The sequence below is a fragment of the Rousettus aegyptiacus genome, unplaced genomic scaffold, assembly GCF_014176215.1.
Source record: "Rousettus aegyptiacus isolate mRouAeg1 unplaced genomic scaffold, mRouAeg1.p scaffold_m13_p_17, whole genome shotgun sequence".
NCBI lineage: Eukaryota > Metazoa > Chordata > Mammalia > Chiroptera > Pteropodidae > Rousettus > Rousettus aegyptiacus.
This window is the reverse complement of record NW_023416292.1, coordinates 5664760-5680397: the sequence shown is the minus strand read 5'-3', so window position 1 is coordinate 5680397 and position 15638 is coordinate 5664760. Positions and strand designations below refer to the sequence as shown.

At 43.4% G+C, this 15638-nt stretch overlaps 1 long non-coding RNA gene across 2 annotated transcripts in view; it reads right to left on the bottom strand.

Annotated features, from left to right (window-relative positions):
• Nucleotides 1-5149: 5149 nt before the first annotated feature.
• LOC107513501 overlaps nt 5150-15638 on the bottom strand; it is a 55073-nt gene continuing 44584 nt past the window's right edge. The window contains exons 4-5 of one of the 2 annotated variants that reach the window (XR_001597555.2): nt 9136-9311; nt 5150-5261 (exon numbers count right to left, since the gene is read on the bottom strand). This is a non-coding gene — a long non-coding RNA (uncharacterized LOC107513501). The remainder of the gene's footprint in view (nt 5262-9135; nt 9312-15638) is intronic. The other variant, XR_001597556.2, reaches the window with a different exon arrangement.

Below are 15638 nucleotides of genomic sequence, written 5' to 3'. Positions count from 1 at the left end.
GCAAAAACAAACAGCTCCCTAATTCAGGCAGCTGTCTGTACAGCTGAGCTGTGTTAGAAAAATTAGAAGGGGCAAAACCTCAAGGGTCCTGACCTTGGGACATGAGTTCCTATAATGGTGCATTGCTGCAACTTGCACACCAGCAGAGCTAAAGTCAGTCTCAGCTGTTCACTGACTCCCCAAATCTGGGGAGGCGATGGTGCAGGGACGTTGATGAAGAACAGACCCACAATCAGCGGACCAGCACCTGGGCTGCGTCAGGCCGCAGGCCTAAAGTGACCGAGTGTGCTGGGGAAGCAGGCTCCTGTCACAGCTCAAAAGTAAGGTAGTTAAGGAACACCTTCCCCACTCCTGTCCGTCTCCAGGACAAGCAGGAAGGGCCAGAAACAAGACGGAATTCTGACAGCTGACTGACTTCCTGTGCTCTCCCTTGCAAAAGATAGCCAAGAATTCGTCACTAGGAGCCCACTCACACAGTTTGCACCTTCCTCCTCCAGTACCCACAACCCCGCCACTTCCGCCACCACCATGACTGGCCCTGGCCAGGTTCTCAACACTCAATCAGTCCAAGCTCTGGCAACAAGTTACAGAGTGACTGGCCACAAGCAAAGAAAGAACTTCCCTAGCTCTCACACAAAAATTGCTCGTCTTAGGGACCCCAGGGCCTTTGTCCTATGTCTCTATCTCCCTCCTAAATGTGACCTCTGTCCTATAATTACAGCAAAACCAACCTGCCCAATAATGAACTCATCAAAACAGGATATTTGTATAGCTTTAAAGAACCTCCTCTCAAATATATCTTATAACCTGGTGGTTTTAACATATCTCCATAAAAGCTTTGCTACTCTTTCTTCCAGAAGGTGAACTTTAATTTCCATCCCCTTGAGTGTGGGCTGGACTTAGTGACTGGCCTCTTACAAACAAAGTATGGGAATGGGAAAGTAGTGACTTTTCAATAAAGAATCCTGATGAGCAATTACCCGGAGGGGCTAAAGTGTGTTGGTTCTCAGAGTTCTTCTAGACAATAAGGGACTTGTGGGTAGGAATGCTAGATTATTCTGGAAAATTAGGTTGAAGGTACCCTTGGGGTCCGTAGGACTAGCCTTAAAATGCTCACTGCCCCATTAGTAAGTCGTGTTGAGATCATGTGCATCCTGAGATAATCTGATGAGAAGGGCACTTTGCCTCGGTGATATTCTTCCTGAAAACCCAAAACCTCACTCCAATCTCGATAACATATCAGATAAGCCAAAACTGGGGAACAATCTACAAATATCTGAGTAGTTCTCCTCAGAACTGTCAAGATCATGGAAAATAAGGGAAGGCTGAAGAACTGTCACATATGGGAGGGTAAAGGATGACCAGTTGTAATGTGTGTCCTTGATGGGATCCTGAAAGAAAAACAAACCAAAAAAATGAGCCTTATGCTTAAAAACTGGTGAAATTAGAATAAAGTCTACAGTTTACCTACTGGTATTGTATTAATGTTAATTTCTTCATTTTGGTAAATGTACCATGGCTATGTAAGATTAGGGGAAGCTGGGTAGAGGGTACATGAAACTCTGTACCCTCTTTGTAACTTTTCTGTAAGTCTGAAATTATTTCAAAATAAAAAGGCTTTTTTTTGTTTTTTTTGTTTGTTTGTTTGTTTTTTAAGAACTCATTGTCTTTTTCCCCTCCCCATCCTGAAAAAACTCTCCATCTTAACATCCCATTATGTTGCTTTATTTCACAGAGTCAGCACCTCAGAGTTATTCCCCTTCCTGGAACACACTAGGCTCCTCTTGCCACTGGAACTTTGCTCACTTTGGCCCTTTCGGCCATGCCTGTTCCTTGCCTTCCTGCTGGTCCCACAGAGCCAGCCTTTAAAGGCCAGTCCCAGGCTCCCCTCCCACTGTCCGCACTCCCTTCTTTGGCCCTTAGGGCACTACTCGTTTGGATCTTTATGACCAGAGAGTGCCTCTGCAAGAGTAACTCCCAACTTGGAGATGTCGGTCACACTCCCTTCCCTACCGCTTTCCCCACCAGCTCCCCAAAGGCTGCTCACCCCGGGTTCTCGGCCAGAACAGGGCAACAGCGCCTCCTGGTGACTGGTGTGGGGAACTGCTGACAGGCAGCTCTCCACATTCCCTAAACGCCCGTGGGAGCCTAGACACCTGCTCCATCCTCCGTCCTTCTTTCTTGGTTCCTCTGGGCTCAATGGACTTCACCTCAGGCATTCTCATTCCCACACACCCTTTATCAGTTCTGTGCTGGCTTTCTCTCTCTCTCTAATTTTTGCCCAAGCACCTCAAGATTCCTTTACTCCCATTTTGTTACATTTGTGAACAAACCAATGACCTCAGTTGAGGCCAATAAGAGCTGGCCTCATAATAAAACAATCTTTATAATGCATTATAATGAAGGGGTGGGGCGATCCTGAGTTTTGCACAGAAATTAGATCAAATAAATACTCGGTCCCATTGACTTGTTAAATCCTTGAAAAGATTCAGAAATCCCATTCAGGTTTTCCATAAGTCTCTCTTCTTGCTCATCCATTTTCTTCAAACTTCAATATTCAAAACAAAAAAAAATACCTATTTTTATTCAATACTATCACATTTCTCTTTTAATTACTAGCCTTGCAAGAGTATTGTTTTCTACTATTTTTCGTGGCAAATGCACAGCACTTAATCTATACTACGGGTTAAATAGGTTTTTGGCAGCCAGCCCGGGAACCTTGCCAGCCCTGATATCCTTGTTGTTATGGCAAAAAGCTTCAGACAACTAACTCAAATGAATTTTTGGAACTCAATCCATTTGTAAGTCAGGAACTGCCTGTGCTGCTTTGGATGGTTATTTGATTGGTTTCGGGGATGTAGGTCTTTCTTGTTTCCCAAATAACTCATTCAATAGACAACAAATACATATTAAGGTCTATTCCGGTCAGGCCTTATGCTGGGTCCAGGGGATGTTACGGGCCCCCATTTAGTTTCTGTCCTCACAGACTAAGGGAGGAGACAAGCAGAAAAGCCAAGATCAGGGCGCAGTTGAGGGTTGCAATAGAGAGAAACAGAGCTATTAGGAGAAATCTATCTATCTATATCTTTATCTATCTGTCTACCTATCTATCTATAAATAAATTTATTTTAAGGAACTGGCTCAGTTAATTGTGGGTACCGGCAAGTTTGAAGTCTGTAGGTCAGGCCAGCAGGCTGGAAATTCAGGTAAAAGTTGATGCAGTCTTGAGTTTGAAATCTGTGGGGCAGCTAGAAGGTGAGAAATTCGGGGGAGCGTTCTGTGCTGCAGCCTTGAGGCAGAACTTCTGCTTGTTCAGAAAACCTCAAAACCTCAGTCTTTGCTCTTCAGGCCTTCACCAGATTGCTTGAGGTTCACCCACATTATGGGTGTTAATTTGCTTCTCTCCAAGTCTATTTGCTGTAAATATTAATCACATCTACAAAATTTCTTTGCAGCAACATTTGAGCAAACAACTGGCCAACACAGCCTAGCAAAACTGAGGCGGTAGAGGCTCACGAGCCGCGGAGCCTGGAGGTGGGGCTCAAGTCCAGGCCGAAAGGAGCGAGGTGCAGCGGAGACCTGAAATAGCCCTTAACCAGGTGAGCAATGGCAGAGAGGACTCGCACACTCTTCCACATTCTCCGGTGGTCTATTCTACGACACGCTCGTAGAGCATGGCAGGGTATTATGCTCACCCCTGCTCTCCTGCAAGAACACGCCCTCACTTCCTGACACCCCAGGAGGCGCTGCAGCCACCTGTCCTCTCTGCCAACGGCAAGTTCAGCCTCCAGCCGCTGGGAATTGGCTTAAGCCTGACAACTCAGGCTGGAAGAGCAGGAGCGAGCGTCTCCCCCTCCCTTTCCTCCGCTGGGGCCTGAGCTCCTCCCTGGCACCCACTTCACATTCACGTCCAAAGATGTGACTTCTCGCCATGTGACCTCCATGGACCCAGCCCAAACAGGCCCCGAGCCCAAGGCTGCCTGGTCCCGCGGACCCCTCCCCGCCTCTCACGAGACGGGGGGTGCGTGAGCATCTGGCGCTGCCGCCTGAGCAGTCCATCAGCCTTCACATCGCTGTCACCAGGAGACGTGGTGGAACGAAAACAAAAGACGTGACAAATTTGTCCTTTTCTCTTTCATAATTAACCAAAATATCTCAGCATGTAGCAAAGCTCGGCTCCTAATTAACAGACAGGCGAGAGGCGATTAAGAAAAAAAAAGCCGCAGCCCCTCTCCACACCCCTCCCATGCACGCTCCCTGTCCTACCTGGCAGCCCCCCTTCCTCCCTCCCCCCACCCTGGTAATTATATTTGCAGGAGAGAATGATATTCTGGTCAGACACGACAGACAGAAAGAGCCCAGTCCCCAGTGAGGCAATTAATATTTCACACCTGCCAAGGCAAAGTGGCCAGGGAAGGGGGAGGCGCGGGGAAGGCGACTGCATTGTCACAAGGCCAGAGTGTGAAAAAGCCAAGTGGGGACGGTCCTTCTGTTGGGCTGCAGGGATGGGAGGCCAGGCTGGCACAGAAAACAGCCCTTTAGGGTGTGTGGGGAGCGGGAGTAGGAGCTGTTCCACGGAACAAAGACTCTGCATGCGCTCCTTCCGTGCCCTGCCGCCCTGCTGCCCGTGTGCTCTACGCGCACTCCCGCGGGTCCGTGAGGGGCGGGCCGAGCACGTACAGGATGTGCGGCACGAAACATTCGCCTGAGCCACCCCCAGGTCCCACAGACGTATGCGCTGTCAGCGGGGGTAATATTTATATGCCAACCCCGCTTACCACAGAAACACCCTCGCAGCCTCTCTGGTGCTCCCCAGTGAGCCCAACGCGCACACGCGCGGGCACACACACACACACACACACACAGTCATCTCCAACTCAAACAATCAGCAAATAGTTAGTGACTATTTATTATGTTCAAGTGCCTGCCCCCTGGTAGTATAGCATGAGTTATGGAGATAGAGCTATTGTAGGGGTGTGTGTGTGTGTGTGTGTGTGTGTGTGTGTGTGTGAGAGAGAGAGAGAGAGACAGAGAGAGACAGAGAGAGACAGAGAGAGACAGAGCGACAGAGAGAGACAGAGAGAGAGAGACAGAGAGAGACAGAGAGAGAGAGAGAGAGAACTCACACGACAAAGCAACAGTAGTGACCCTTGTGTGACGTGCGCAGCTCCTGAGCATGCGCTGAGCACTGACCGGCTGGCAGGTGTCCTTGCCGACCAACCACTTCACATCCCTTACTTCGGTCATTGTCTGTAGAAATCCTAAAAGACACATAAGACCATTTCATTGTACTTGTAGGAAATCCGAGACTTCGGGAGTTCAGACGTCTTACCCAAGTTAGAAAGTTAACAAAGCTGAGATTTAAACTCTTCTTCTGCCTAACACGAAACTTGCGCTGCTTATTCACAGCAGCCAAAAGGTAGAAGCGATCCACGAGTACGGATGACGGGACAAACATTATATATGTATATATTCAGACTTAAAAAGGAAGAAAATTCTGCTACGATATTGATGAACCTTGAGGAAATTATGCTAAGTAAAATAAGCCAGTCACAAATGGATATTATATGATTTCTATATCAGTGACCTAGAGTAGTTAAACTCATGGCGACAAAAAATGGAATGGCGGTTGCCAGGGGCTGGGGGAAATAGGGAGTTAGTGTTTAACGAGGCCAGAGTTTCAGTGGGGAAGACGAAAACGCTCTGGGGATGGACGGTGGCGATGGCCGGACAGCAACGTGAATGACTTACTGCCACTGAACTGGACGCCTAAACATGGTTTAGATGGTATATTTTATGTTATGTGTATTTTATCACAATTAAAACAAACAAACAAACAAACAAACACTTCATGTAGTTAACTACCACAGCAAAGAAGTAGACAAGGAAGAAAGACTGCGGTGGGCTTGGTGGCCCGAGCAAGCTGCACGGAGCAGTGAGGTCTGAACGGGCCATGGAGGGACGGGGGACTCGAATGGGAGGAGTTAGGGTGCAGGAGTGGCCAAAATAAGAAACAAAATGCCTTTTTGGAGGAGGGGACCTATAGAGGCCATTTCGATCTAGAAGAAACCATTTTATGAGACATAGTTCTAGAAGGGATACCTGAATTGAGTGAGAGAGGTTGGATTAGATGTAATTCAGGTCTTTTCCAGGGTGAAGATTTTAAGGTTTCCAAGGATGACAAAACCCCTTATGAAGACAGTACGGCCCGGGTGAATTGCAGGGGTCTGAGGAGGGAAGAGGCCTGCAGGCCTGATAGGAGACTAGGATGAGGACATGGGGTCTGAGGCCAAGTGAAGAGTTTGAATGGCCGCAGGTCATGGAACGCCCTCGCCAACCTGAGCAGGGAGTGGCACTTGGCACAAAGATACAGCTCCCTCAGAGGTGGAGGCGAAGACGGTCCGGAGCGGAGTAAGAGCTGGAGGATGAGGAGGAGAGAGAAGCCTCCCGCGGGATGAAGTCACCGCTCTCGGGGAAGACACTGGAGGAGAGGACAAACGGGGGATGAAAGGCGGCTTCGAGGCTTTACCGATGGCGAGACAGGAGTGTGGCAGCATCAGGGACGCTAGCACCTTGAAAGAGAGGTGACAGCCACGTGGGAAGGTAAGCAAACGGTAGAAGGGGTGTTTCATCCTGGCCTGCAGCGAAGAGAGAATAACCATCCGCGTGTTGGTGAGCCGTGTTGATTCTGCCCCCAGTACCCAGCTGGGTCCCATTCGCTTCTCTCCAACTCCCTTGCCGCCGCCTTAGCCAAGACATTGCCCTTTGCTTTCCTGTGGCTTCACTGAGTGATAGGTAAGTGCATTATCATCCCCAATATACCGATCAGGAAACTAGGGTCCGTGAGGTGGAATCACTTGTTTAAAGTATAACTAATACTGATGGACCCAATTCAGGAACCTGAGTTTTTTAACTCAAAATCAGGGCGATTCTCAGGTGCAGGGACTTAGGGGAACGTTTGCCATCGTTCTCTTCCCCAAGGAGTTTATAATCAATTTAGGCCAAATAAAAATGCACGTAGGTAAAACGGATAATGCATATCTGACCCTAGTATGAAATGAGTTCATACCAAGGCAGGTGGGGGAGCACAAGCTTTCGTAACCCACACACTTGCCTGCAACCTCGTCGTGAGACCGCAAGGTCATGAGCACGTTATCTAATAAGCCTCAATATCTTTATCCATAAAATGGTTATCATGTCTTCATTTAGTCACTCCTTCCATCCATTTATTAATTCAAAAGTAAATATTGAACAGATTGTATGAATCGGCAAGAGTGCTGAATAGACGTACAAGGAGTTTATATTCTGGGTGAGGGAGAGCTGGGAGTGAGACTAGAAAGAAGCAGGAGACAACAATGCCTAGGATTAGGGCGGTTGCGTAGAGATAGAAGAGAATGGAGGCAGGTTACATGCTAAAGGCGAATCACCAGTGCCTGCTGATACATTCGGTGTTAGAAATAAAAGAAAGATAGGAGGGGGAAAAAGTGACTCCTCTCGTGAGAATTAAAAACAACGTATATAAGATCCTCAGCACAGTACCTAATACATACAGATGCTCAAAGATGGAAAGATGGTAGCTTTACATATCATGAGTGCTAAAGGAATTTAAAATGAATTGGAGTGAGGTTCCTATAGAAGAAGGCAGGAGCAATGAAGGAAGATTTCTGGAGGAGGTGAATTTTGTGCTGAGTTTAATGCAGAGGAGGGAAGTACATTGACATGGGGGTGGAGGAGGAAGGTGTCATGAATTTCTGGTGGGAGGCAGGTAAGGATGGACCAAACAGGTTTAGAGGTGGGAACTGTGAGTCATCAGACTTAAGAATCAATTAAGGTTGCATGTATGAGAATTCTGCTCAGGACATAAGTAAGATGTCCGTAGGATTCTAAATTAAAATGAAATGAAATCCAGATCCTCAGAATGAATTCCTGACTCCTCCTGGAGCTGTGAGCCTAGATTGGGAGTTTTTTTTTTCTCCTCCACTTGCAAAGTATCCCCTATGATACACCTAAAGGAGGAATAACGTTGAGCCTAAAAGTCTCCAAGAAACCGTGGGGCAAGGGCCTGGGCAGGCAGGCGGGGGACCAGCGCCGAACCCAGTGCCATCTCAGCACACCTACAGGCAGTTGTCTCCTTGGAGTGTCTCTTAAAAAGACAGCCCACCCAAAAGCCCTCTTGAGTCTTCCTCTCCGGACAATTGCTGTCCACACAATTTCTGCTTAATATTCAATTTCCTCTCTCCTCTGAGACTGAGTCCTCTAGCCCGGAAAAGCTACTTAAGCTTCAGATTGGGGCGGCCCCCCACCCCCGGCGCATATACCACCCCCACCTCAGACATCCTCCCACACCCTTAGAGGGCCTGTGTGGGCAGCAAGGGCCCAGTACCCTTGGAGGAAGTGGGAAGTGGCCGGAAGCAGTTCCTCCAACAGGCGGGGCCATGCCTTCAGTCCTCATTACCATCTATTTCTGATTCTTCAGCTCAGCACTTCTCAAAGTGTGGTCCACACACCTGTGGGGGTTCCCTGAGACACTTTCAGGGATCCAGAAGGTCAAAATATTTTTACGACAATATTATGACATTATTTGTCTTTTTCGCTGTGTTGTCATTTGTACTGATGGTGCAAATGCTGTGGTGGGTAAAACTACCGACAGCCACAGGAACCAAAGTGATAGCACCGAATCGAACTAGCGGTCGTTTTAATTTTTCCTCACCACACACACGGTTTGGAAAAAAGCCACTTTTACTTATGAATGTCCTATACGAAGCAGTGTAAATCATTACTGTTATTAAATCTCAGCCCTTGAGTACATCCCTCTTTCAGCTCTGTGTGACTGAGAAATACGCATAAAGCAAAGCATTTCTGCTGCACGCAGAAGCATGATCCTCAACTTGAGTAAAAGGTGCACACACAACTGAGTCGTTAATTGAACTAGTTACTCCTTTCATGGGACGCCAGCTTTATCTGAAAAAACATCTGACAAGTTGTGGTCATTCTGACTTCTTTGTGAGGTAGAAATTGTTCAAAAATAAACAAAGTGATCTTGTCACTTTAAGGAAAACCATCGACTGCTTTGTGGCTAATGGTAAAAGTTGACTTTCTTTTGCATAATTAGAATTGTGGAAAATTTGTACTCACCACCATGAACTTGATAGTTTCCCAGTACTTAACTTAAAATCTTTCCTGGTGAGGTCAGTAGTCACAGTTACAAATCTGGGATTTTTTTGTTCATTTCGTATAATGAAATACATCAGCGTTTGGAAGATCTGCATAACTCAGTGAAATAATAGTTTTCAAATATTCGATGCATGATTCTACAAAAACATGCATGGATGAAAGAGCCATTAGAAGTAGAAAAATCTGTATTTTCTAAAATGCATGCAATAGAATATAAAAAGTTTATTGATATGGTTTCAAATTCCATATTGCAAATAACCTTTAAAAAACTACCGTTTATTGAGTTTTAGTATGGTATCAAAGATGAATAGCCACAATTACCTGAAGAAAGTATTAAAAACTCTTACCTTTTCCAACTACATATTTTAATGAGGTTGGATTTTCTTTACATATTTCAATCAAAACAACAGATCCCAACAGATTGATTGTAGAAACAGATGGGATCCAGTCAGACATTAAAGGGATTTGCAAAACTGTAAAATGGTGCCATTCTTCCCACATATTTTTTTTTGTTTTGGAAAATATTTTTCATAAAAATATGTTATTTATATTAACATGTAGTATCTGTTATTTTAAAATTAATTAAAAATAAGTATTTTTAAATTTTCATTTTAATTTCTAATACGGGAAATATTGTATTAGAAATACAATTCACATAAACACAGGCTCTTTGGATTCCTCAAAATTTTTATGAATGTAAAAGACTCCTGAGAGTCCTCTGAAGCTCACTGCTGCCTGTCACCTTTGTCTCCTCTCCTTGGGCCTGGGACCCTCGTGTTCCACCTGCATCCAAGCCCCAGGGTTCAGTTCCTAACCCGTAATGCCAGTCCCAGACTCCCCTGCCCTCTTCCAGAGGTCCCATTTCAGGCTGGGAGGGCTCTGGCTTGCTGTGTGCCCCCGTCCTCACCACCTGCCTGTGCCAACACACACACATACACACATGACACTTGTTCCTATGAACAGTAAAGTCCCAAGTCTTTTGATCCTGGAAAAGTCAGCCTCTCAGGCCTTATTTTCCTCAACAATAATACACAGATGTTCATAGTTAAAACCGTCTTTATCAGGCTGTCGTGAGAATTAAATGAGACAATGGGCATACACTGGCTATTCTGTACCTGAAGACCCACTCTCCACCTTTCCACTTCCCGCTTTATGCCCCTGCATAGAGCATATGCTCTATGCTTCCAATTGGATTTGGCCAGTAGGAGGCACTGGTAGGAGATGCCAGAGGGTAGGCGGAGGAACAGGTTAGAGGGCTTGTCACCCTTCTACGTGCACACCCATGCACGCACACACACACGCATACGTACCCTGGGTTTGGCAGGCCCTGTCAGATAGCCCCCTCACACAGGGCATCTCCTCCCTTTGTCCTTCAGGGCTCAGGAGGGGACTTTGTTGGCCCCAAGGTGCCTGAACACCCCCTGTTGGTTTTCTTTAACAGCCCACACCTTTGTAAATAGCTCTTCCCTTCAGTTCTCCTCAGTCAGGTTGCTGGATGTGCCATTTATTTCCTGCAGGGACCTTGACTGATTGCTATACGGTATGAAACACTGTAATATTGGGTGTGTCTGTACTAAAGAAAGGTCTCTCTGACCTAAAGCCTTCTATGATCACTGGGCATCCCCAGCTCCTGGCCCACCTTCCTAGGGAGCAGGAGGAGACAAGGATTTTATTCCACTCCATACAGTTTATTCTCAGTACCCCTTATGCCCAAGGCATCACGCAAGGGGCTTGCAAAAAGCTCAAGAAAAGAAACAAACACACTGCACTTTCCCGTCTTTATGCCTTTGCCCTTAAACTTTCCTGCACCTTGAGTGTTCCTCTTTCCATCACTCAAAACCCTCAGATGCTACCTTCTTAGGAAAACTTTCCACATCCTCTGACCATAAATAATGTCTTTCTCTCCAAAACACTTCTTTTAAAGTCCTATCTCTTTTCAACTTGTATTATTCGATTTGATTCAACACACATTTATCTAGTGCTTATTTTCTGCCAAGCCTTAAGCCAGACACTGAGCAGTGCAAGGAAAACTATTAGACAGCACCTGCCCTAGGGAAGCCCACATTCCATCTGAGGAAACAGGAACATAAATACTTATGATGCAAAAGGAAAGAAGTTATAAAAGAAGTTATACAAAATTCTACAAGTTCTGGTCAAGGGAAACATCTAGATAAATTTGGGGTGATCAAGAACATTTGAAGGATAGCAGTATCCTTCCTGGGAATAGCTTAGAGAAGCCTCAGTCTAAAAAGAGCTAAGAATGCAAGCAGCCGACATGGCACAGAGAATAAGAGAAGACATTGTGGATGGTGTCTCCTACATCAATGAGCTTGAGGCTGTGCCTTTGGCTCCCCCTTACGTGTGCCGATGGCCTGCAGAGATGACCTAGGACCTTCCTGTGCCATAGTGAAGAAACTCAGAGCTGCCTGTTGGGCCTGTGGACTAGCAGAGATGTGAGGTCTGATGAAAAGGCTGCAGGTGTTTCCCAGCCAGAGTCACAGAACTCAATGGTAGACTCTAACAGTGGGAGCCAGCATGATGCTCCAAACAGCCAGCCAGGACCTCAGGGGTCACAGGGCCAGGAACCAGCCTAGATCAACCATTCTGCAGTAGAGGGCAGGCAATCTGAAATGATGTTGGATAGATCCAAGACATCCTTCTCTCAACAACAGCACATCTTCTAAACCCTCTATCACAATGAAGCGGACCAGGGAAAGGGACGAGACATCTCCACGACTGAGCATTTACCCGAAAAGAATGAGTCACCAGATCCTGACAAGACGACAAACTAGCATAAGCTGCTGACTTCCTTCCCCCAAATCAATCTTGGAGAAACTAAAACACGGAAAATAAATCATGGATCTGAAGATCTAAACATAAAACTGTGAGAAATCCCTAGGAGACAGAAGGCTCCTGAAAACTGAGAGCAGTTGTGTGTGTGCAGGGAATGAGTGGGTGGGTGAATGGGAATAGATGGGAATAAGCCTTAGTGGGAGATTAAGTTGGCTCTGCAGCTCCGGTTTGTACTGCTCTCCCTCCGCATTCACACAGAATGACTATTGTCTACCTGGAACAACAAGCATTACAGCCAAGGCTTCCAAGATTCCAAGAAAATTAGAAAAATCCTGCTGGGATAAGAGCTAATGGAACCAGAGGCATGCTTCCGGCTTGGGTGTTCACTCGTTCATACAACAATTCCCATCCAACCATCAAGGCTGGTGGATCTACTAAGGAGATGGCCACCTCCTGATTTAGCTCCTTTTAAAGAAAAATGCCAACCAGGATTGTTGTACAGTAAGGAAAAAGCATCTAAATTGAGAAGGTGGCATCAAGTTGCTAGGACAAATCAAGAGGTGTTCTCTGCCTTGGAGCCAGCTAATGTCCTCCCCTCCTTTTAACTTCACCTGGTGGTAACAAACAAGGATTTCAGACCCTCCCCCACTACACACCACAGACAGAATAACTGTATTGTCAGGGGGACATAAGTAAACTGGGAGACCATGTGAATAAATTCTCCTGGAAAGCAGCAGCAGAAGATAAAAAGATAGAACATATTAAATAAAACCTAAGACTCATTGCAAGTAGAGGTGCTTATCTCCAAATAATGGGATTCCAAGAAAGTGAGAGAAAAGCAGAGGGGAGAAGATATTTGAAGAAATAAGAATAAAATATGAAAGACCTCAGACTGAAAAGTTTTATAAAGTGCTAAATAGGGCAGATAAAGAAAAACCCACACCTAGACATGTTTTAGTGAAATTAAGAAAATCAAAGATACAAAAACTTCTCAAAGCTTCCAGAAAGACAAAGAAGTCATCTAAAATATCTTTTAGATATAGAGATAAAGACTCAGATTTTATCAGAGTTTTTTAACAGTACACACATTAGATATAAAAAACCACAGAGAAATATTTTCATGGTATTAAATCAAAAGAACATTGAACCTAGACTTTTATATCTAGCCAAATTATCATTTACATATAAGCGTGTCCTTAAGATATAGTTAGGCATATAAGGCCTCAGAAGGTTTCTTACATAAAATCCCATTTTGATAACCCTCTTAGAAGAGCGCTCACACAAAATGAGAAACAAATACAGGAAAGTGCTGTAAAAGAAATTCAATAACAGAATGATCAAATTCCTTAGTAAAGCCTTGGTTGTCTGAAAAAGTAAGAATTAAACAAAAGATAAGGAGCATATTTTCATAAAAGAAACACCAACAAAATTACACTGATATTTTGCAACTACAAGCTTGGCAAAATTTCAAAAGCTTCATAAAACATTCTTGTGATGAGGACATGGGGAAACAGGCACTCAAAATCAAGGCTGGTGGGAACGCAAAATGGTACAACTCCACAGAAAGGATCTTGCAATATCTAACATAACTACATATGCATTTAATCTTTCACCCAATAATCCCACTTAAAATAATTTACTTTGAAGCTCCATCTCTGAAAAATGAAACAAAATATGCACGAGATTATTTATTTTAGTATTATTTATAATAAAAATATTGGAGACAATCTATATGCATATATGCATAGTAGATTGTTAAAATAAGCCATCGTATATTCATACGATGGCATAACATGCAACTATAAAAATGAGAAATATCTATAAATCGATGTGATTTCCAGAATGTTTTACAGTACAGGACATAGATAGCATGTTATATTTTTGTTAGAAAGAAGGTGAAATAAGAAAACATTCCCATTTTTGCAAAAGAAACAGAGGAAGGATAAATTAGAAGCCAGTGAAATTGGTTACCTGCAGAGAATGAGTTGAAAAAAGGATGAAATGCTGAGAAAAGGAGAGAAACTTCTCTATATGTGTTTTTTGTATAGTTTTGGTTTTTCGCCCATGTAAATATTTATTATACAAAAAATAAATAATCAATATAAACAGAATATAAACAGAAACGAATGGACCTGTGTATTTATCAAACCGATGAGATAACTATACAGAAGGAAAAAAAATCAATCTACTTTTGGGGCTCAGTATTTGGGCTACACCCTGAGTGAGGCAGATTCTAAAAATAAGAACTGCAAAGAAATTCTGAATTTTAACAGTATTGTTTTGGTAATGGTATAGGTATAGCAATTCCAGAACTATTTTGCATGTATTATAATAATGAGCAAATGAGTAAATATGTTGATGTTTTTGAGAACCAGAGAAGTTGAGAACCTATTGGAAAAAAATACCTGTGGAAGAATAAGGTAGAAAGAAAGAAAGAAAGAAAGAAAGAAAGAAAGAAAGAAAGAAAGAAAGAAAGAAAGAAAGAAAGAAAGAAAGAAAGAAACATAAGAGGAAGAATCTGTAGTATTGGATTGGAATTAGAAGAGTTAGTACATAACTTGTTTAAAAAATTAATTAATTTATTTTTTACGGTAACATTAGTTAATGAAATCCAATAAGTTTCAGTTACACACTTTAAAAGTAAGGCATATACTATTTACACTGTGTGTTCACCTCCCATAGTTAGATTTCTTTCTGTCACCACATATATGATCCACTTTACCCCTTTTACCTCTCCCATCCCCCCACTTCTACCTTCTGGTAACCACTAGTCTGTAGTTCATGTCCATGAGTCTCTGTTTGTCAGTACATGACTTTCTAAAATAATTCATTTTTGTTCAACCCCATTGAGATGCAATCGAAGTACATTAAACTACAGATACTTAAAGTGTGCAATTTGTTAAGTTTTGATAATTGTGCATACAAATAAAACCATCACCACAATAAAGATAACAAATACTGTTATCACTCCCAAAACTTTTGCTGTGCTCCATCCCTCCTTCCGCCTCTGTCTCCAAGAAACCATTGATCTGTTTTCTGTCATGATACACTAATGTGCATTTTCTGGAATTTTATATAAATAGGATTATATAGATGTATTTCTTCTTCACTACATATAATGATTTGAGATTCATCCATGTTAAAGTTCATTTCTTTTTGTTGTTTTTATTCCTAAAATCGAAATGGCTCTGTTATTAGGTTTATATAAGTTTATAATCATTGTTTTCCTGATAAATTGTCCCTTTCATCATTATGAAATATCTCTCTTTATATCTAGTGATACCCTTTATCTTGAAGCCTATTTTTTCTGATTTTAAAATAGTCATTCTAGCCTTCTTATTCTTGTTATTTGCATGTTACCTATTTACTTTAAACCTACCTGTGTATTTAAAGTGTGTCACTTGAAGGCAGCATACAGGAGGGACTTGCTTTTTAATCCACTCTGTCAATCTCTGCCTTTGAATTGAAGGGTTTAAATTATTTGCATTTAATGTAATTATTAGATTTAGTTCTTCCATTTTATTATTTGTTTTCTATTTTCCTCTCTGTTTTTGTACCTCTATCCCTCCTTTCCAGCCTTCTTTGAGATTTGATGAATTTTCTTTAACAAATCTTACATAATGGGTATTCTAGTGACAAATTCTCTTGGTTTTCCTTTATCTAGAAATAGC